Below are 17,641 nucleotides of genomic sequence, written 5' to 3' on the forward strand. Positions count from 1 at the left end.
CAAAATATTTTTGCGTGTTCTGAAACTAATAATAAAAATTTGAAAATATATTCTGAATTGAATTTGATTGCTTTGCTATTAGAGGATATGTTATGACCTCGAAACCTTTTTTAAACCAGGTATTTACTTTGCCCTTTGTATTTAATAAAATAAAGTAATAAAGTAAATAAAATGTAATACCTATTTTTTCAAGCGGACTTTACCAAATTAGATGCCGTGGACGGAGCCAGCTAGCAAACATTCTTAGCTAATTATTTCTCATATTAACTATTAATCTAAATCCAAGGCCCGGACCCACTACCACAGTACATCTTACCTTCGCAGGCCTCGCCTCTAACATTCGTATTGTATAGATTAAACTAATTGTTAAGGAGAACTGGACTATGTACATAGTAATTCAAGAAGGGTCCGATATGTTTACCACGATATGTGTAACGGCCAAGTGTACCTAGGTCGTTATATGGCTTAGCTATCAGCGAAAAATCTCAAGTTAAGTCTAAAGACAAACTCGAAGCCCAGTACAAACATAGTAATACAAAAACTTAATTTCAAATGAACTTAAATTATTCATCGTAAGTTATCGAGTATGACGTCTGTGATAATGCGTGCTCATTTCCGCTAGTGATAAGCAGAATATCATAATGGGATGCTGTGTTAGTTGCACTTATGGTGGCGTTACAATATATTGTTCAGTTAGATCACAATAGAGGCAAACTTGACGGGCTGATTCCTGTGGGCAAACAATGTTTTGCAGGGAATAAGTTTGCTTTAGGAAAAGTGTGCGCACTTCATTACTTCGAGGATTAATCGAAAAAAATATATTTTTGTTTCTTTCACTTGCTAGTTCGATATTATTGATCGTTTCCGATATCCTTTTTTGTGTTTTCATCAAAATATTCGCTTTGAGGTCTCCAGAATGCAACAAACCGTTTTTTTTTTCTATTTATTTGCTCTGGATCTCTTTGTAAGTGTTTTTTAACATAACTCAAAACGAAAATCAACGGAAGTTCCAAGTAATATACTGGAAGAACGAAAATTGGACACTGTAAGCTTTTGTTTAAACTTAGGCCAACCTATAAGGGCCATGAGTATGTCAGAGAATATTTTAAGTGTGTTCAGTGAAACATCTTATCAAGTTGCCGGATATTCCGCTATGTTTAACAGCGTAAGAGACGATAAAGTAGATATTTACATGATTTATTAATAATTGTTTACACATTCAATAAAATCTTTCCAATGGAGTATAAATATAATGTATATTTTTATGTACTGTTCACATTAACCATACTCACCCAATGACCTTTCGTGAAAAAAAAGATTGCGTATTGAGTGTAAGCATGATTTGTAAATATGACCTCCTAAAGAGTTAACTGTCCTAAATCAGAAATCTCAGAAATATTCAATTCATAAAAAGGACGAGAAATTTCTTCTATTAAGAAATTTTATTTCGTCACTGTAAATGTTGGCTCAAAGGAAAAAATAGCCTACTAATAGTGGGAGAATCCTTGAGTCCAAAATCAAGTTGAACAACCTCAACCTCACCAGTGACAGTGATTAAAATACAATTGGAAAAGATTCCCAAATGAAAATCATTTTCCTGGTATCAGTCAACCCACAAAGTAACTCAAGTCATTCACTTGTCCAAATAAATATTTCAAAATAATGATTCGGAACATTGCCTAAATATGGGAAATCTGTTTCAAATAGAAGTTTTATTTAAATAATCTCTCCAAAAATGTCTAAAAAAAAATGGCACTTATTTTGGGGACAAAATAATATTTATTGACACAGTCCAGAAAACAAACAGACACGTCGGAAATCTGAAGTATAATTGCTTATATTAGCAAAATAAAGACTGCATATAATATTACATGTCAAAATTAAATCAAAACGAAAACATCATCTAATCCCGCATTTTTTTGAAGCTGTTACTTTCCCAAAACAGTCTTCTTCTGTCCAATCTAGTCAAAAGTTTCCAATTTTTCCGTCGATTTTTAAAGTGTATGTCAAAATGGAGACAAACCTCGATGTATCATCTTAGCCTGGCTTTATTAGTAGATGCCATAGCTCCAAACAATCGTATTCCTACCAAAACGATGAACGTTCCAATTTATCCATCATTTTTCTAAAAAGTAAGTCAAATCGCACACAATCCTAGTTGTACCATCTATCCACGTCTTCAGTAGCCTTTGCCATATTTCCAAAACATCGTATTCGTACACAAACTGGTTGAAATTTCTAATATTTTCATCGTTTTTTACAATGTATACCTAAACAAAGTGTATCATAACTGTCCCTTCTTTATCAGTAGTTATTTAGCCAAAACGGACTTCTTCTGCCCAACCTACTTCAAAGTTTTCAATTTTTCCGTTCATTATTTAAAAGTAAGGCAAAACGATAGCAGTTCTTGTTGTATAATCTTACCCCCGGCATTTTTGGTAGCTGTTAATTTACCAAGTGATACCTCTTCGGCCGAATCTAGTTAAACATTTACAATCTTTCCATCATTTTTTATAATGTAAGGCAAAACGAAGGCAGTCCTAGTTGTACCATCTAACCCCGGCTTTATTAGCAGTTGCCATAGCTCCAAAACATTGTATTTCTACCAAATCTGGATAAAAGATTCAATTTTTCCAACTCTTTTGATAATGTAAGTCAAAACAAAGAGTATTCCTAGTGGTACTATCTAACCCCGGGTTATTATTCTTCGCCATACTCTTAAAACAACGTATTTGTACTGGTTGAAAGTTCTAATTTTTCCATCGTTTTTTTTACAATGTAAACTTAGTGTATCAAAATGTATTATCCATGCTCTTTCTTATCAGTCGTTATTTAGCCGAAACGGACTTCCTCTGCCAACCTAGTTGAAAGTTTACAATTTTTCCATTCATTATTTAAAAGTAAGGCAAAACAAAAGCAGTCCTAGTTGTATAATCGAAGCCCGGCTTTATTAGCAGTTAACATTTTCCAAATCATCGTATTTCTACACAAACTGACTAAAAGTTCCCAATTTTCTTCCTAATTTTTTAAAAATAAGTCAAAATAAAAACTATCCTAGTTGTAAAATCTAACCATGGCTTTTTTGATAGCTGTTACTTTGCTAAGAGATACCTTTTCGGCCAAATCTAGCGAATAGTTTCCATTTTTTCTATCGTTTTTTAATGTTTATGTCAGAACGGAGACAATTATTATTGTATCATCTTACCCTAGCTTTAATATAATAATTTCAGTCTGTCAATGAACTTTCTCATGTCCTGTAATATCAAACCCAACCAGTGGGAAGTGTAATAATTAATTCTTTAAATTATAATTAGAATGATAGTCTGGTCTTGGGCAGCAGAATGTGTTAGTTCTAATGATCACTTTGTTGTTATTTAACACTTAAATAATACATCAAATAATAAAGAATTATTAAATGTTTTTCCTTTATAACTATAAATTCTATTGTTTGAACAATTATTGAACTGGAGGTAGGACAATAGCTAACTAAGAAATTCGTACCGTAGTTTTATTGATAGTTGGTAACTGGTTAAAAATACTTTTCTTATTCCTGCCGGTTTCTTTTCATGTTAAAGCATAAGTTACTCGGAAATAGTGCACATCTTTTGATATATAAATCGTTTAATATATACATCTTTCAAAGAAGTATGTGGTGGAAGGTCATTGTGTAAAAATAAGTAGGAAATAGTAACTTCTATAAGACGGGAACGTAGTGAAATTTCGATCAGCGTTGTGGTTAGAGTGGGATAGCTAATGTCCTTTTCAGTAAATATCTCATTATATAGTATCAAAAGTCTGGTAATCGAACCAAAATGCATCTTAGTTTTGCGGTCCGCACAAATAAACTACATACGTCGAGTTCACTGGAGAATAATTGTTTCCACTTTTTCATTTAAAAAAACTTGGTTTTACGACAGTATTCAAAGTTCTGACTTTTTCAAGCCACAAATTAAAAGAACATAATTACTTACATATAATTACTACCACTATACAGATTATGAAGCTGCCCATTACCCAAATATCAGCTACCTCTAATCTATCTTCACAATACCCTAAAAAGAATTGTGTCAGTTTAATTTTCCGTATAAGTTATTTATCTACCTGTAGATACATATATTTTGAGAGTAGCATGTGTACTTTTTGTATCTAATACAGGTAACTATGTTTGTAAAGCATAGGAATCTAAATTAAGAGTTTTATAAAACAGCCATTCATCGCCCATTGCCGGACTTAGCCAATAGTTCACTTAAGTACGAGTAGATCGTATCAAGGTTTCTTCGCAATATTAACTTGTACAAACATTTTTCAAATAAAGTTTTTTAAGTAGATTAATCCACATTCTCAAAAAAGTAAGTTAAAGCTATTTTTTGGAATTAAAAAAAAAAAGATTAATAATAATAATTTTAACAAGTGTTCAATCGTACCTCACAATGGTAATTGTGTGAGTCACACTGTACAGCGGGTAATTGGACTGAACTGTAATTGGACGTCAAGGGTCAAGTTGAACAATACGTACACTACTTATCCTAGCGTAAATACTTGGCAGAGTAATGGGCAAGAGAGAGTACTCAAGTAACAGATGACCTAAGAGTCAAAAAGAAGGTTAACTCATCCATTGGTTTCTTTTATTGACGATATTTCTGTCGCACAGACAGCGATCTATGTGAACTTACCTGAGCTAGGATAGAATCCAAATGGTAAAAAGAAATTAAGCAATTTGATTAATTTCCGTATTTTTTGTAACTCTTTAATGAGCATCAACATCTACTTTTGTAACTGTAAACCAACTTGAGAAACAAAACCACCCTATAGTTACTTTTAGATCGAAATTACTCCATTACTGAAGGGTTTTTTTCCCCTTTTTTTTATATTTTCAACCATTTTCTTTAATCTTTTTCAGTAAAATGCGCTAATGGTGGTCTAAAACTTGTATTTAATGTTTCAAAAAAAAAGAAAAAGTTATTTTTCGAACATTCTGATAAGGTACAGATATAGAGTAGGTTGCTTCTTAAACACCATTTCCGGTAATATTGCAGGCGGATGTTAGAAATATGTTTTCAAATACATAGTTTGGAAAAAGTGTAGGTAAGTACCTCGAAAATAAGATTTAAAAGAAAGATGTGTGAGTTTTCAAATCCGGTTGCATGCATGCTACAATGAACTTTGTGAGCTACTGCTACTCTTTTTCTTGTTTTAGTTGAGTTGCTCGAACGACTCCCAAAAAGAAACTCACTTCTCTAAACACTTCTTGCCCAAAAGAATTCCTAACAGGTTAACTAGTTCTAATGTACAATATATCTTGCGAAATTCTCTGCAAGAAGCAAAAACATTTCAGACAAATCTGAATCCGCAAATAAACGATTACTGTTTTTCTCGTACAGGTTGTTGTTGAGATATCTTCTTTTTTAAATACACTTACATAAGAACTAAATTGTCTATAAGTTTCCAAATGGTTAACAGTGCATAAAAGTATTGCAATTGATTTAATTATTATTTTTTAAAATAAAATATGTGTGCAAATGTCCGCCACATTCTTACAACTACATAATCCCATTCTAGTAATTCAATTTATCAAAATTGTTCATCAGGAATTCTGATTTCAAAACTTATTAACGTTCTAATTAATAATTCTTTCTTTACTTTTTAATAATTCTGTATGGAATCATTCCTCCTTTTTGCTTAAAAGACAAGTATCTCAAATTCCAATATTTTACATGTCCTATTAGTATTGTAAACTATTATATTCTGTAAGCGAAATGTACAACTATTATATCCTTTAATAATCTGTTGAAATCATTTTAGTTCTCGATTTAATTAATTTGTGATCTCTATCACATAGAATGGTTCAAATAATTCAATAAATCCATACGTTTGTAAGGTTTTTCACTTCAAAATGTCCGCTAGATGAACCCAAGCATGAGCTGTGTTTTGCTGAAGACTTATGTAAGTTCTTTTCATAAACTCGGTAACTTGATTGGAGAACCAAGTATTGTGCCGCTGAAGTTTAAAAACTGCAGTTTTGTCCTGAAAAATAGTTCCTAATAAAAGTAAATAAAATCTATAACTTCAATTTCCAAAAAGATTTTGAACCGAAGCGACCAAGAATTTGCGCAAGACATCTTTACAAAATGGGGTTCATACTGGGAAAGAATTTATAAGAATGAAGAGGCTACTCCTATTGATCTCTGAGTGTCTGCACTGTGAGAAGATCCGTATCAGTCTTTAGTTGGCTACGTTGAGGAATTAAGAGTTTTCGTTGTAAGTTTCGTTCATTACTGTTCGGATTGAATATTAGCCAACATTGAATTACTCTAATCACTTCTTCCTTTCCATCGGCACATAGGCTTTTAGATTCATGAATCAGTAACCAAAGCGATGAACAATGTTGTTCATTTAAATTAATTGAAAGTACAAATTCAAACTCTGAGGAGAATTGATCAATAGAAATCGTTAAATATCGTAAGATTTTTTCTTAATTTCTTTAGTGAATCGTATTTTAGTAAACGAAATTCTCTAGTTTCTACCATTGGTCCTCTCAACATCCATCAACTAGCCCTCTTTTTGTTTAGGGTTCTTAGAGAGAGGTGGAGGTTTGGTCCTGTAGAACGGCAAACCGCTTTACCTGCTCTTGGTCCAAGCACAATAGAACACTGTGAACCTTATTGAAGTGTATACATATGTAAGTGTACGAACAAATGGAATGGTTCACATTACGTACGGACGAACAAAGTATGTTATGTATTTCCTTGAATACATGATATTAATACTAAGTCACGTAAAGGCAAATTTAAGCTTTCTTTCATTAAAGTAGAATCTTTTGAACTTAAAACAACATTGCTTACTTAGAAGAGTTGAGCAAAGAAGAGAAATGTGGCCGCAGGTCTACTGGTGGACGGTACAACGTTGCCAGATAGTGCCAGGTACCCACATATGTCTGTAGATCACCTAAGCTTTAATAATAAGGGTACTTTAGTGTGTTTTTTTGTACGCCCCTTTTCAGTGCCAATTTCATTCAATTGTTGCACCTGTATATTGTCAAGATTCCTAAACTACCAGTTGAACATTTATTTTTAAAATACCTAAGCAAACTATCCTGTTAAAATACTACGCAGCCAAGATGTGATATCTTATTAATTGTCCTCAAGCCACAACTCTCAAATCTAAGATCAATTTGATGAGAGAACATTACATAGAAATTGTTTCATCTCTCCTGGTGGTTAACTAGTTATTTATTAGAACCCCACCACAAATCATTCTCAGGAAGAATTCCATGTACTTTGCATTTATTCAAGAAAAATTTTGGTAAGTACAATTTATTTAAGGGAGAACCTCAACTTTAGTGAGGCTTCCCCCAAGTGAATTGCAGTTTCAGAATAATATTACGGCCTTTCAACAATATAACAAAGAGGACAACGTAAAAGTTTCGTTTTTTTAAAAAAGCTCATCTTTTAATAACTCCGCAAGATTTTGTTGTTTATCATTTTTAAGTTTTACTTAATTAGAACTTAATTTCATTCTGTGACACAACATTTATTCTTTTAAAATGATTTCACTTTTTGCTTATTATCTTAGCGCGAATTTTTTATTCAGTTATTGCAAGCAAACAGTCAATTTTCCACAATTTTGTGAAAAAAAAATCAGTGTTTTATTTTCCTAATTGATTTCTAACAAAACTAAAAAGAATAATTCAAGTCCAATTATTATTGTGACCGTTTTCAGCATTTTCTTTGAAGAACCAGCGTTTGAATATAATTAATTTCTAGTTGAAGAATAATATGAATATTATTGTATGAATCATTATGAGTTTTTTGGTTTTTAAAGAAATATTTTCCTTTTTTTTCTATCGCTATTTTAAGAATGACTAGTTAACAGTCACCGTAGAAAATTAGCGATGAAAAAATAGAAGTAATATTAATGAGGAAGATACGTTACGTCATGAACAAGAGATACCGGTTCTCCAAACAGCTGTAACTGTACTCACCTCTCAGGTGACCTGCACACCGCAAAAAAATGCTTTCCTAACTTATTCTCTTTTTTTTCTATTTAACTATTATGACAGAGGAAAATTAATGATGGTATTTCTATTCATAATGAATTTGTTTACCTCAATTTACTCTTTAAAAAAATAATAAAATTGTTAGCATTACCGATTCCATTTCCAAAAAGTTTAATTGTAATAAGTAAGGCATTTCTAGTGTAAAATGCAAAGATTTCCCATTTTTCTGAACCTCTGCAACCAAAACTAGCAGACCTAATGTGTATATTACCGCCTTAGCATTAATATTGAATGCTAGTAGAAGCAAATAAGGAATTTCTTATAGCCTGCTAAGATATACTATTTTCCCCTTCCTTCTGAACTTCGGTATTCAAAACTAGGCGACGTAATGTGTACATTCTTCCCTTGGCATTAAAATTGATTGCTAGAGGTAGTAAATAAGAAGTAACTTGTAAATCCAGCGATGTTTGTCCATTTTTCCTTTCTGTCTGTACTCCTGTATCCAAAACTAGGCGACCGTATACATTCTTGCCTCGGCATTTAAATTGGATGTTATTAGAAGAAAATAAGGAATAGCTTGTAAATCCAGTGATGATTATCCACTTTATTCCTCCTCTGTGAACTTCTGCACCCAAAACAAGCAGACCTAATGCGTATCGTCCAGAATAGCCTTAAAAAATTAATCTTAAGAAAAGAAAATAAGGCATATCTAGTGAAAAATGTAAAGATTACTCATTTTCCTAAACATCAGCAAACAAAACTAGCCGACCTAATGAATACATTCTCGCCTTGGCATTAGATTTGAATGTTAGGGGCAGAAAATAAGAAATAATTTGTGAATCTAGCGATGTTTGTCCATTTTTTCCCTTCTTTCTGAACTTCTGTATCCAAAACCAGGTGCCATAATGTGTATATTCTTGCCTTGGCATTAAATTTGAATGTTTGAGGCAGAAAATAAGAAATAATTTGTGAATCTAGCGATGTTTGTCCAATTTTTCCCTTCTTTCTGAACTCCTGTATCCAAAACCAGGCGACCTAATGTGTATTTCCTTGCCTTGGCATTAAATTTGAGTGTTTGGGGCAGAAAGTAAGAAATAACTTGTGAATCTAGCGATGTTTGTCCAATTTTTCCCTTTTTTCTGAACTGCTACATCTAAATTTAGGCGGCTTAATAAATACATTCTTTCCTTGGCATTAAATTTGAATGTTTGGGGCAGAAAGTAAGAAATAACTTGTGAATCTAGCGATGTTTGTCCATTTTTTCCCTTCTTTCTGAACTTCTGTATCCAAAACCAGGTGCCATAATGTGTATATTCTTGCCTTGGCATTAAATTTGAATGTTTGAGGCAGAAAATAAGAAATAATTTGTGAATCTAGCGATGTTTGTCCAATTTTTCCCTTCTTTCTGAACTTCTGTGTCCAAAACCAGGCGACCTAATGTGTATATTCTTGCCTTGGCATTAAATTTGAATGTTTGGGGCAGAAAGTAAGAAATAACTTGTGAATCTAGCGATGTTTGTCCAATTTTTCCCTTTTTTCTGAACTGCTACATCTAAATTTAGGCGGCTTAATAAATACATTCTTTCCTTGGCATTAAAATTGAGTGTTTGGAGTAGATAATAAGATATTTCTAGTAATGTCTCCTTCGATACACTATTTTTTCTTTTTTGTTTATCCAAAACTAGCCAACCTAATGTATAATCTAGCCTTGTCATAGAAGTAAAATGATAGTAGTAGAAAATAAAGATTTTCTAGAACTACTAGCATTATTTTTTTTATTTTCTAAATATTCTTTGCTTTTTTAGTTTCTCGTTTTGTTTTTACCTTCTAAAATGGTCTCCTGACTTTCAATAATTTTTTTTTGGATAACTTTTCATGTAAATATTTTGGTTGGAATTCTGTGGAGGACATTAGGTGCCCCATCAAATTTCATTTCGGTTTTATATGCTGCATTATCTAGATTAGGTTAGTATCAATAAATTGTGTAAGTTGGAAGCCTTGAGAGATTTTTGGTCCTTTTTATTAAATTGTTTTTGTGCAATAGTTATTTTGATATTTCAGTTTTCATTTTATTGTTTTACTTCTGGTTATGCCATGAACCACATCAGTTAAACGAATCAATCAGAGCGTAAAAATAAAATCATTTATGTATCTATGTATATTTGTTAAATATTGCATAGTTTGAGTTAATCTGGCAATAAATTTGGTTAATTCTTTTACATTTATTGACAATGGTGGACTGCTTTATTGCAATATACATTATTTATTAATTCAATTTTACTTTTTATTAAGTTATTAATTATGGAATTAATTATACAAATTCATAACTTTCATTATTACAAAAAAAAGTATACATTTTTAAGAAATTAATAAAATAATATCAAAATAAAGATTGAAAGTATTTAGTGAAAGGGAAAAGTCATTTTCTACTTATCAAATAAAAATCTTTTATTTGTTTTGTGGAAAAGTGAAAATATTCATCAATATTTTAAAATATTGCATGCAAGTGCACAGAAGAGTGAATCTTAATTTTACCTCTCCGAGAGAAATCGGGCGAAAGACAATATCACAATATTACGAAGATCTAAACAATTGAAATTGCCACTTTAATATCAAGGAACGTTTTTTCTACTTGATGGAGGTCTTTTCCCATTTTTAGGATGCCTTCGTAAACAGTTTAATATTTTTTGGAAAGCGGTGTTCATTTTGCACTCTGAAGACATGCCATATGTTAGACAATAGCTCAAGCGAACTAATACTACTGATTAGAGCCAACTCTGGAATACAATCAGTATTATAGAAGATCTGATAACTGAGTTTTCGTTTGTATTACCATATTTCTTGGAGTGCGCCTCCTCCTATGTGATTTGCTTCGTCGGTTAACAAGAAGCCAACTTTTTGTGTTATCACTTTATAGAGACTAATCAATAATTCTTATAATTTTCAAATTGAGGTGATAAAACTCACCTCAATATAGCTACTATTATCCATACTGTTTTTTAAAAAAAAATTGCTCTCTTTTTGCAAATTCCTAATTTCAGACGAGGAAGTAAAGCTCTACAATATTTTCTGAGTTCCCTAATACTTATTATCTAGTTTCAAAAACAAAAAGTGTGTATTCTGATTTATGTTTGAATCTGGGACAAGCCTTTGAAAGGTAAGGAAATATTGCTTTTTGAATTTCCGTTTCCCTTTCTTTCCGGTGGGGTGATTTTGACTTCCTGTAATTTATTATATTATAGGGATGTTGAATTCCCATTGTCATTTTATTAAGCATACTTTTACTTATCATCATGCAATGAAAAAAATAATAAATTAACAATCAGTCGAATATTTTGAATAATGTTCAAGTATACCCTTGTATAGACTTAGTATAACAATGTAACAAATTAATTATTTCTTCCAGCAATAAGAAGACTCCATATAGACCCAAATGGGCTTATACTCATAGATAATTTACAAGTAGTGAAGTTTTTGATGATTCATTCTGGCATCAGTCTCGTGCAAATAAAAAAAAGACCTACTACTGATGCGAGTGATGTAGACCACCTCTGTTAACTAAATAATCTATTGTCAATAAAAAAAAAATTAAATAAAAAATGCAACTTCTCTGATTTCTAAATTACTCACCTACCAGAGATGAATCATATTTTGCAATTCAGACTTGTACCTGGACCACGAGAGAATTGACAAGTGCATTTCTCTAAATCTATGCAAGGTGAGACCAATTGTGAAAACTGTTTACAAGACACACTCAAGAACAAGCCATTACAGAAGTCTTTGATGGTACTTTGTTTTCATTAGCAGGGAATACGTTGTAAAAGTTTAGTTCAAAAATTCCATCATCTACTGGTTAAAGGTTTCAGCTGATGCAATGGCAATTTCACTTAATAGATGTTTTATCAATTACGATGTATAATATATATTTCCTAAGTTCTCAGTAATTTCTATGATGGTTAACAATGAGTTCATACCCGCATCCATTAATGACTGATACAACCTGAATACACTGAATAGTTATTCATCAACTATTTAACAATTAATAAATGTTATTTTTTAAACTATATTATTAACAAAAGTTCTCTAAATATTTAAAATCGTCATCTTTACTTCATTTATAAACATTTGTAAGAAAAAAATAGCTGCCTCTTTGTAAGAACATACCGCTTCTTAATTTCTAATTATCCAGGCTTTCTTTTTTGGAAAGTACCAGGCACATGGGGGTGCCAGCAAGTGTGGATGATAAAACCCTTAAAGCTTTAACCCCTCAACCTCCTTTTGTTAACTAAAGGGCACCTCAAGGAAGTAGAGATTTATTTTGCCACCTCTTTTTGTAGTTGGTTTAGCATTTAACATAAAGTTTTTTAGCATTTAAATAAGTTGGAAGAAGTTTAAATTGTTTCTTAATAAATAAGGTTTCCATACCGTGCGAACTTTTTTCTAAATCTGTTTACTAATTCTTCTGTTGTTACAAATATTAGCCTTGAACAATATTTTATTTATAAAACGTTTTCTCTTTGATATTATTTTAATTTTGACGTAAACACTCCAGTGAAGATGACTCCGATATTATTTTTCGTTCAGCCTATTTAAAAAGTTTACTAAATTAGTAACTTAGTGTCCATTTTCCTAATTTGTAAATTTATGAAACATTAATTGTTTATGATGATGGTCCAAGAGAATAGTATCAGTGTACCGATGACAAAATTTTTTACTTAACTTTTCCGTAAATTATTTAAAATAACTGTCCATGAATCACTACAAACTCTTTTAAAATTTCATCATTAAAGAGAATATAATTTTTATTGTAATTAAGGTAAAATTCCTAAAAATTTTGATACAAAACCTTAACTACCTCAAGTTTACCCCAAACTTATGATGAAAATTTTAATTTTTTTTCTTATTTCTTTATCTAAATATTAATTAAATAAAGTCTAGTTGAAAAGCTTAGAAACTAGAAAAGAACTAGCACCTTACAGAATACATATTAGAGGAATGAATAATTATTCATTTCAAGGATGACAACCTGTGGAATGTGGAATGCTGTAATGGGGAACAGAGAATATATAGGTGTTTAGCTAATGCATTAGATGTGTTTTCATTTTTAAATGTGTTATGCACATGCTGGGATAGCAGCTGCTCCGATCATGCTTATAAAGCTTCTTGCTTTCCTACCCTCATGGTGAGAAATATTTTCTGCAATTTAAATGTTTACTAGCTCTGCTATCTTTTATATATAGATCCCAGAAGAATTAAACGAGGCTTTAATCTTATTATATCGAGTTTATGAAACGGGCCACGAAACTGTTACAAAAGAAAGTGTTAGCTTATACACCAGCACAAAATTATAAAGATCATTCATCCCCTGAAATATCATCACTTCGGCTAGATCGTAAATTTAGCTGGTGAATGATGATTATCAGAATATGATTTCATTCATTTGTAAGAATATTAAATCAAGCAGTACCATATATGTTCAATCGTTTAATTTATCAATATGGTTTTTGATAGTTTTTTAAAATTTAATTTGTGGTTGTGTTTCAGGAACGAGAACACACTGTGTATTAACCTCTCGAACACTAGTTTCTTCTTAAAAACTTCAGCAGAGGTGAGTCATTGATTTCTATTTATGTAACTAAAGTAACTTATAAACAAGGAATGTTCGCTACCTATCAAATGATAAGAAAAATGGACCATTTTCAACAATTTATTTTTGCCAAAAAGCCCAGAAATCGGAAGGTTTTTTTTCCTTCATCATATGTCAGTTTTTCTTAATTCTGTCTAGTTTTCTCATCAAAGTAATTTCTCATACAGTAATTTAAATTGACTGACTTAATGTTTACTCTATAATAGTGATGCATCAGTTTATTTGTTTCCATTTACACATTGTACTTCTTTGTTATTGAAGCAGCAAACAGAACTTCTGATGTTATGCTAATATATTTCATTAGTTAAACTGTTTTAACTATTTATAACTAATAGTTCTAAAGTGTGTAAAGTTGTGCTATACTATTGTGTTTTATAACTATATCTATTCAGGAAGTGTGTTTCTATTAGAAAGCTGGCTATAGTTTGCTAGAATTCTATTAATAGCATGTCACCTTATGTTTAAAGTAAATTTTTGTTATTGAATACAAATTTGAATTTTTTTTTTACTTCATTGTAAGCAAATGACTTCAATTTCAACATGAGATAACATTTTTGTAGTAAAGTCATGATATAATAGAATTTACCTTTCGTTGTCTCTGTTTCTGGGCGTGTGATTCAAAGGTTTCATTTATTTATCAAAGATTTACGAACCCCAATCCTATTGGGAGCTTCACGATTGGTTGGCGTGGTTAGAAATGTAACTACATAAGTGGTGCAGATTTACTAGGATGTAAAAAAAAATAAAATTGATGAAGGTTTTTTGTCTCATATTGTTTGACCAACTGTTTTCCAAAAGTTTATTGCTGTTCGCATAGTTCTCAGCACTGACTAAGCATCCCAAAAGTTACACCATCAAGCTGTACTCCACTTAAAGTCTGTAAAATTTTTCTTAAAAATCTTCTAATAAGTTGGAAGGCCATGCTTACAATATAAACTTCAATTATTGGCTGGGGCCAAAAAAGGATCTATTTTCTTTATGTTTGACACCTCTTTGCTTCAAACTGTCCTTCTTCAAGAACTTCAAGATCACACAGATAAACTAAAAATTTTCTAAAGTAAGATGTCTAGTTTTTTATTTGAAACAACTAATAAAAAAATGTCTAAATAAAAACAGTGTTAAGTTTGCTGCACAATCTACACTTGAAGTTTCTTTAGTTTCTGCTCAACAAAGTAGAACCAAGATCGGACTTACTTTAAAGTAACTGTTTCCTGAAGGCAAAGATAACTGTTTCAGTTCGTACTCTGTCAGGATCAGTCCACAAGAGAAAGTCGCCAATAGAATTTAGTTCTGTTAAATAAACAAATTAAGCTTATGTGACAAGAAATGTCCATTATTTTGAGAGCTCAAACAATCAGAAGTTAACAGTTAACATAGATTTCACTTTTCATGAAGCATTAGTTTTTTTATCGTACCATTTGTTTTTTGTTTTGTTTTTTTGGAGAGTAATTTTTACCCCACTTTAGGTTTGACGCTCTCTTTTTTGAAAATGGGAGCATATCTTTACAGTACTTGTTGAAGCATAATGAGCTGTGCACCTACATTACAAATTATATTATTAAATTATTTATATTACATAAGTATATTGCATCTGTTTGTCGATTACTTTTTCGATATAAACACTTAAATAAAGTCCTAGAATCTTATCATTTACTAACGTACACATAAGCACCAGAGTACTAGGCCCAGAACCAACTTATTTACTCACCTAACGGCCTCTTTGAACTTCAATATCTCAAATTTTGAATTTGTATGTGCGATTTACTACTCAGAGAAGACAAAACTTAACTATATCACAATTTGTGAGTATTCCTTGTTTCTTTTATATGTTTCTAAATATTTTTTTTTTCTGGTGTGCATTTTTTTAAAACCTTGCCTTTATATGCCAATTGTTTCGGCATGGTTGTATACCATAATTAGTGACTGATATAAAACGTAGATTTGCTACGTTTGAAAAGAATAATATGTATATTCTGCTGTATTTACCTACATTATGTTACAACAATCAATCTCCATGAGCTAAATATTGATAACATACATTTTATCCCGATCAAACCAATAGTAAATGTGGATTCTGTCAATGCGCTATTTGTTGGTTAAGTCACTTTTTTCTTCCACCGTGAAATTGGCCTTCCACAATCTACGTGCTTCAATTAAAAAAAATATATATGTTACTGGAACTCTTCTTTGAAAGTATGAAAGAGTTATTTTATAGTTTTCTGTATTTTTTATTACTAAACACAATTGATAGGTTTTTTAATAATTTTATTTTTTGAGGAAGAGTAAAAAAGATTAGTAAAAATATTATATGGCAAAAATTACAATCCGAACATGATTCTGTATTGTTAAAAAACACTGTGTGCGTAAAAAGATTGTAATCAAGCTATTCCTAATACTAAATTAGATAATGCTAAATAGATAGACTAAATAGATTATGTTCACATATTTATTTAAATTCTAGTGCGTGTTGGAACCAAAATATTATCATAAAAGTGAAGGAAAACATGACAAATCAATAAGATGTTCGGTCCAGACAGAAAGAGAGTCACATGAAAACCTAGGCTCTATGTCTAAATCTAGACTTAAATCTTAGCGTAAAGCGTACGTAGTACGTAGGATCGGGCATCTTGCAAGAATGGAAAGAGACTACTCGGAAGAGGCGATAAAGAGAGTACGAACTCTCTTAAAATGTAGAAATATATTTAAAGGAGCCGGCTGTAAGACGCTGGTGGAAGTTGGCTACGACCAGAGAAGAGTTGAGAAGGAGGTTGAGATAGCCAAGGTTCTTCATGGACAATACATCCTTTTAAAAGTAAGAAAAATCAAGGATGTCTCAGGGCCACTGCCCTGACTGTCGACATGTTGGATTATCAGTAATGACAGTAGAAGTGAGAGCAAATACAAAGCCTACCAAGTAGAATGAGCTGTATGGAACTTATGATAATTTGTGTTTGTTGTACAAATGGGTTGCTCAGTTCTTTGTGAAGAGTATGGTTTATCACGTATTGCTGTTTAATGTTCTAAAAACTTTCTTCACTTTCGGGAAACCATCAAATATATTTTTCTAATGAAAACACAATTTTAATAATTGAAATCGATCGCAAAACCTCTTCTTACAGTAGAAAGAGAATGTAAAAAATGTTGGGAGCTACAGTTGCTGAAAGGAGAAAAGAGAATTAACAGCGTAGATAACTGCTGACGGAAATCAGCTACACTGTCAGGCAGAAATTTTTTTAAAAAATAATTTGTTTTATTTACTTTGAAGTATCAAATAACTAACCACTTATGAAACATTTTTCAAGTCGATAAGTTCACAGCTGGTCTTTATCTTTAGGAAGGTTCATTTTTTCTTCTTCCAGTGAATCTGTAAAAAAAAATTCAAAAGAAATTGGAGGATGTAAAGTTCAGAGCGTACAATCTGGCTGCCAGCTGTTAGTACTACCTAGAGGAGTGTGCACGTGGGAGTTCCGGACTAGTTCACCGTGGGAGGATCTTGTATCTGTTCGAACACTTTACTTTATTTTGGTAAACTCCGATCTTATTTTATTGCGATCATTTATTTTGGTTTCTTCAAGGCTAGTATTTCTCTCAACTCCCTTTTCTTTTATGAAATTATGTCGTGTTTTCTAATCTTCTAGGTTTTAGAAACTTTTAGTAGTTAAGGCCTTCAAACTTGGCAAGAATGTTTGTCGAAATGGTCTCTCTAACCCTATGATTTTCACACTTTCCAGATTGTATTGTATTAAAAACATTATCAGGGTACCATGAGCCTTCCTTAGACTATGAAAAAAAAACCTAAATTAGTTCACTTAACCTCTGTACCCTTACAATAATGATTTATGCTTCATTCGCACAATCGTTGACTTCTCGCTCAAACTCACACTAAATTATTTCCTAATAATTTTCTCACTCTAAGCCTTTTCCACACTCTGTCATACACATTTAATTTAGTTTTATTATCATAACTTTATTTTGTTAATCACCTTAGTGGGCAGGGA

At 31.6% G+C, this 17,641-nt stretch overlaps 1 protein-coding gene across 2 annotated transcripts in view; it reads left to right on the forward strand.

Moving 5' to 3' along the window:
* The window catches only part of Cad87A (cadherin 87A), a 70,902-nt gene that overhangs the window by 26,785 nt on the left and 26,476 nt on the right, over positions 1-17,641 (forward strand). The window contains exons 1-2 of one of the 2 annotated variants that reach the window (XM_074133742.1): positions 13,113-13,178; positions 13,541-13,604. The gene's annotated coding sequence lies outside the window, so the exon portion shown is untranslated. Of the gene's footprint in view, positions 1-13,112; positions 13,179-13,540; positions 13,605-17,641 lie in introns of those variants that run through there. The other variant, XM_074133741.1, reaches the window with a different exon arrangement.

The sequence above is a fragment of the Rhodnius prolixus genome, unplaced genomic scaffold (genome assembly GCF_049639745.1).
Source record: "Rhodnius prolixus isolate KJV_2025 unplaced genomic scaffold, Rpr scaffold_10, whole genome shotgun sequence".
NCBI classification, from domain to species: domain Eukaryota; kingdom Metazoa; phylum Arthropoda; class Insecta; order Hemiptera; family Reduviidae; genus Rhodnius; species Rhodnius prolixus.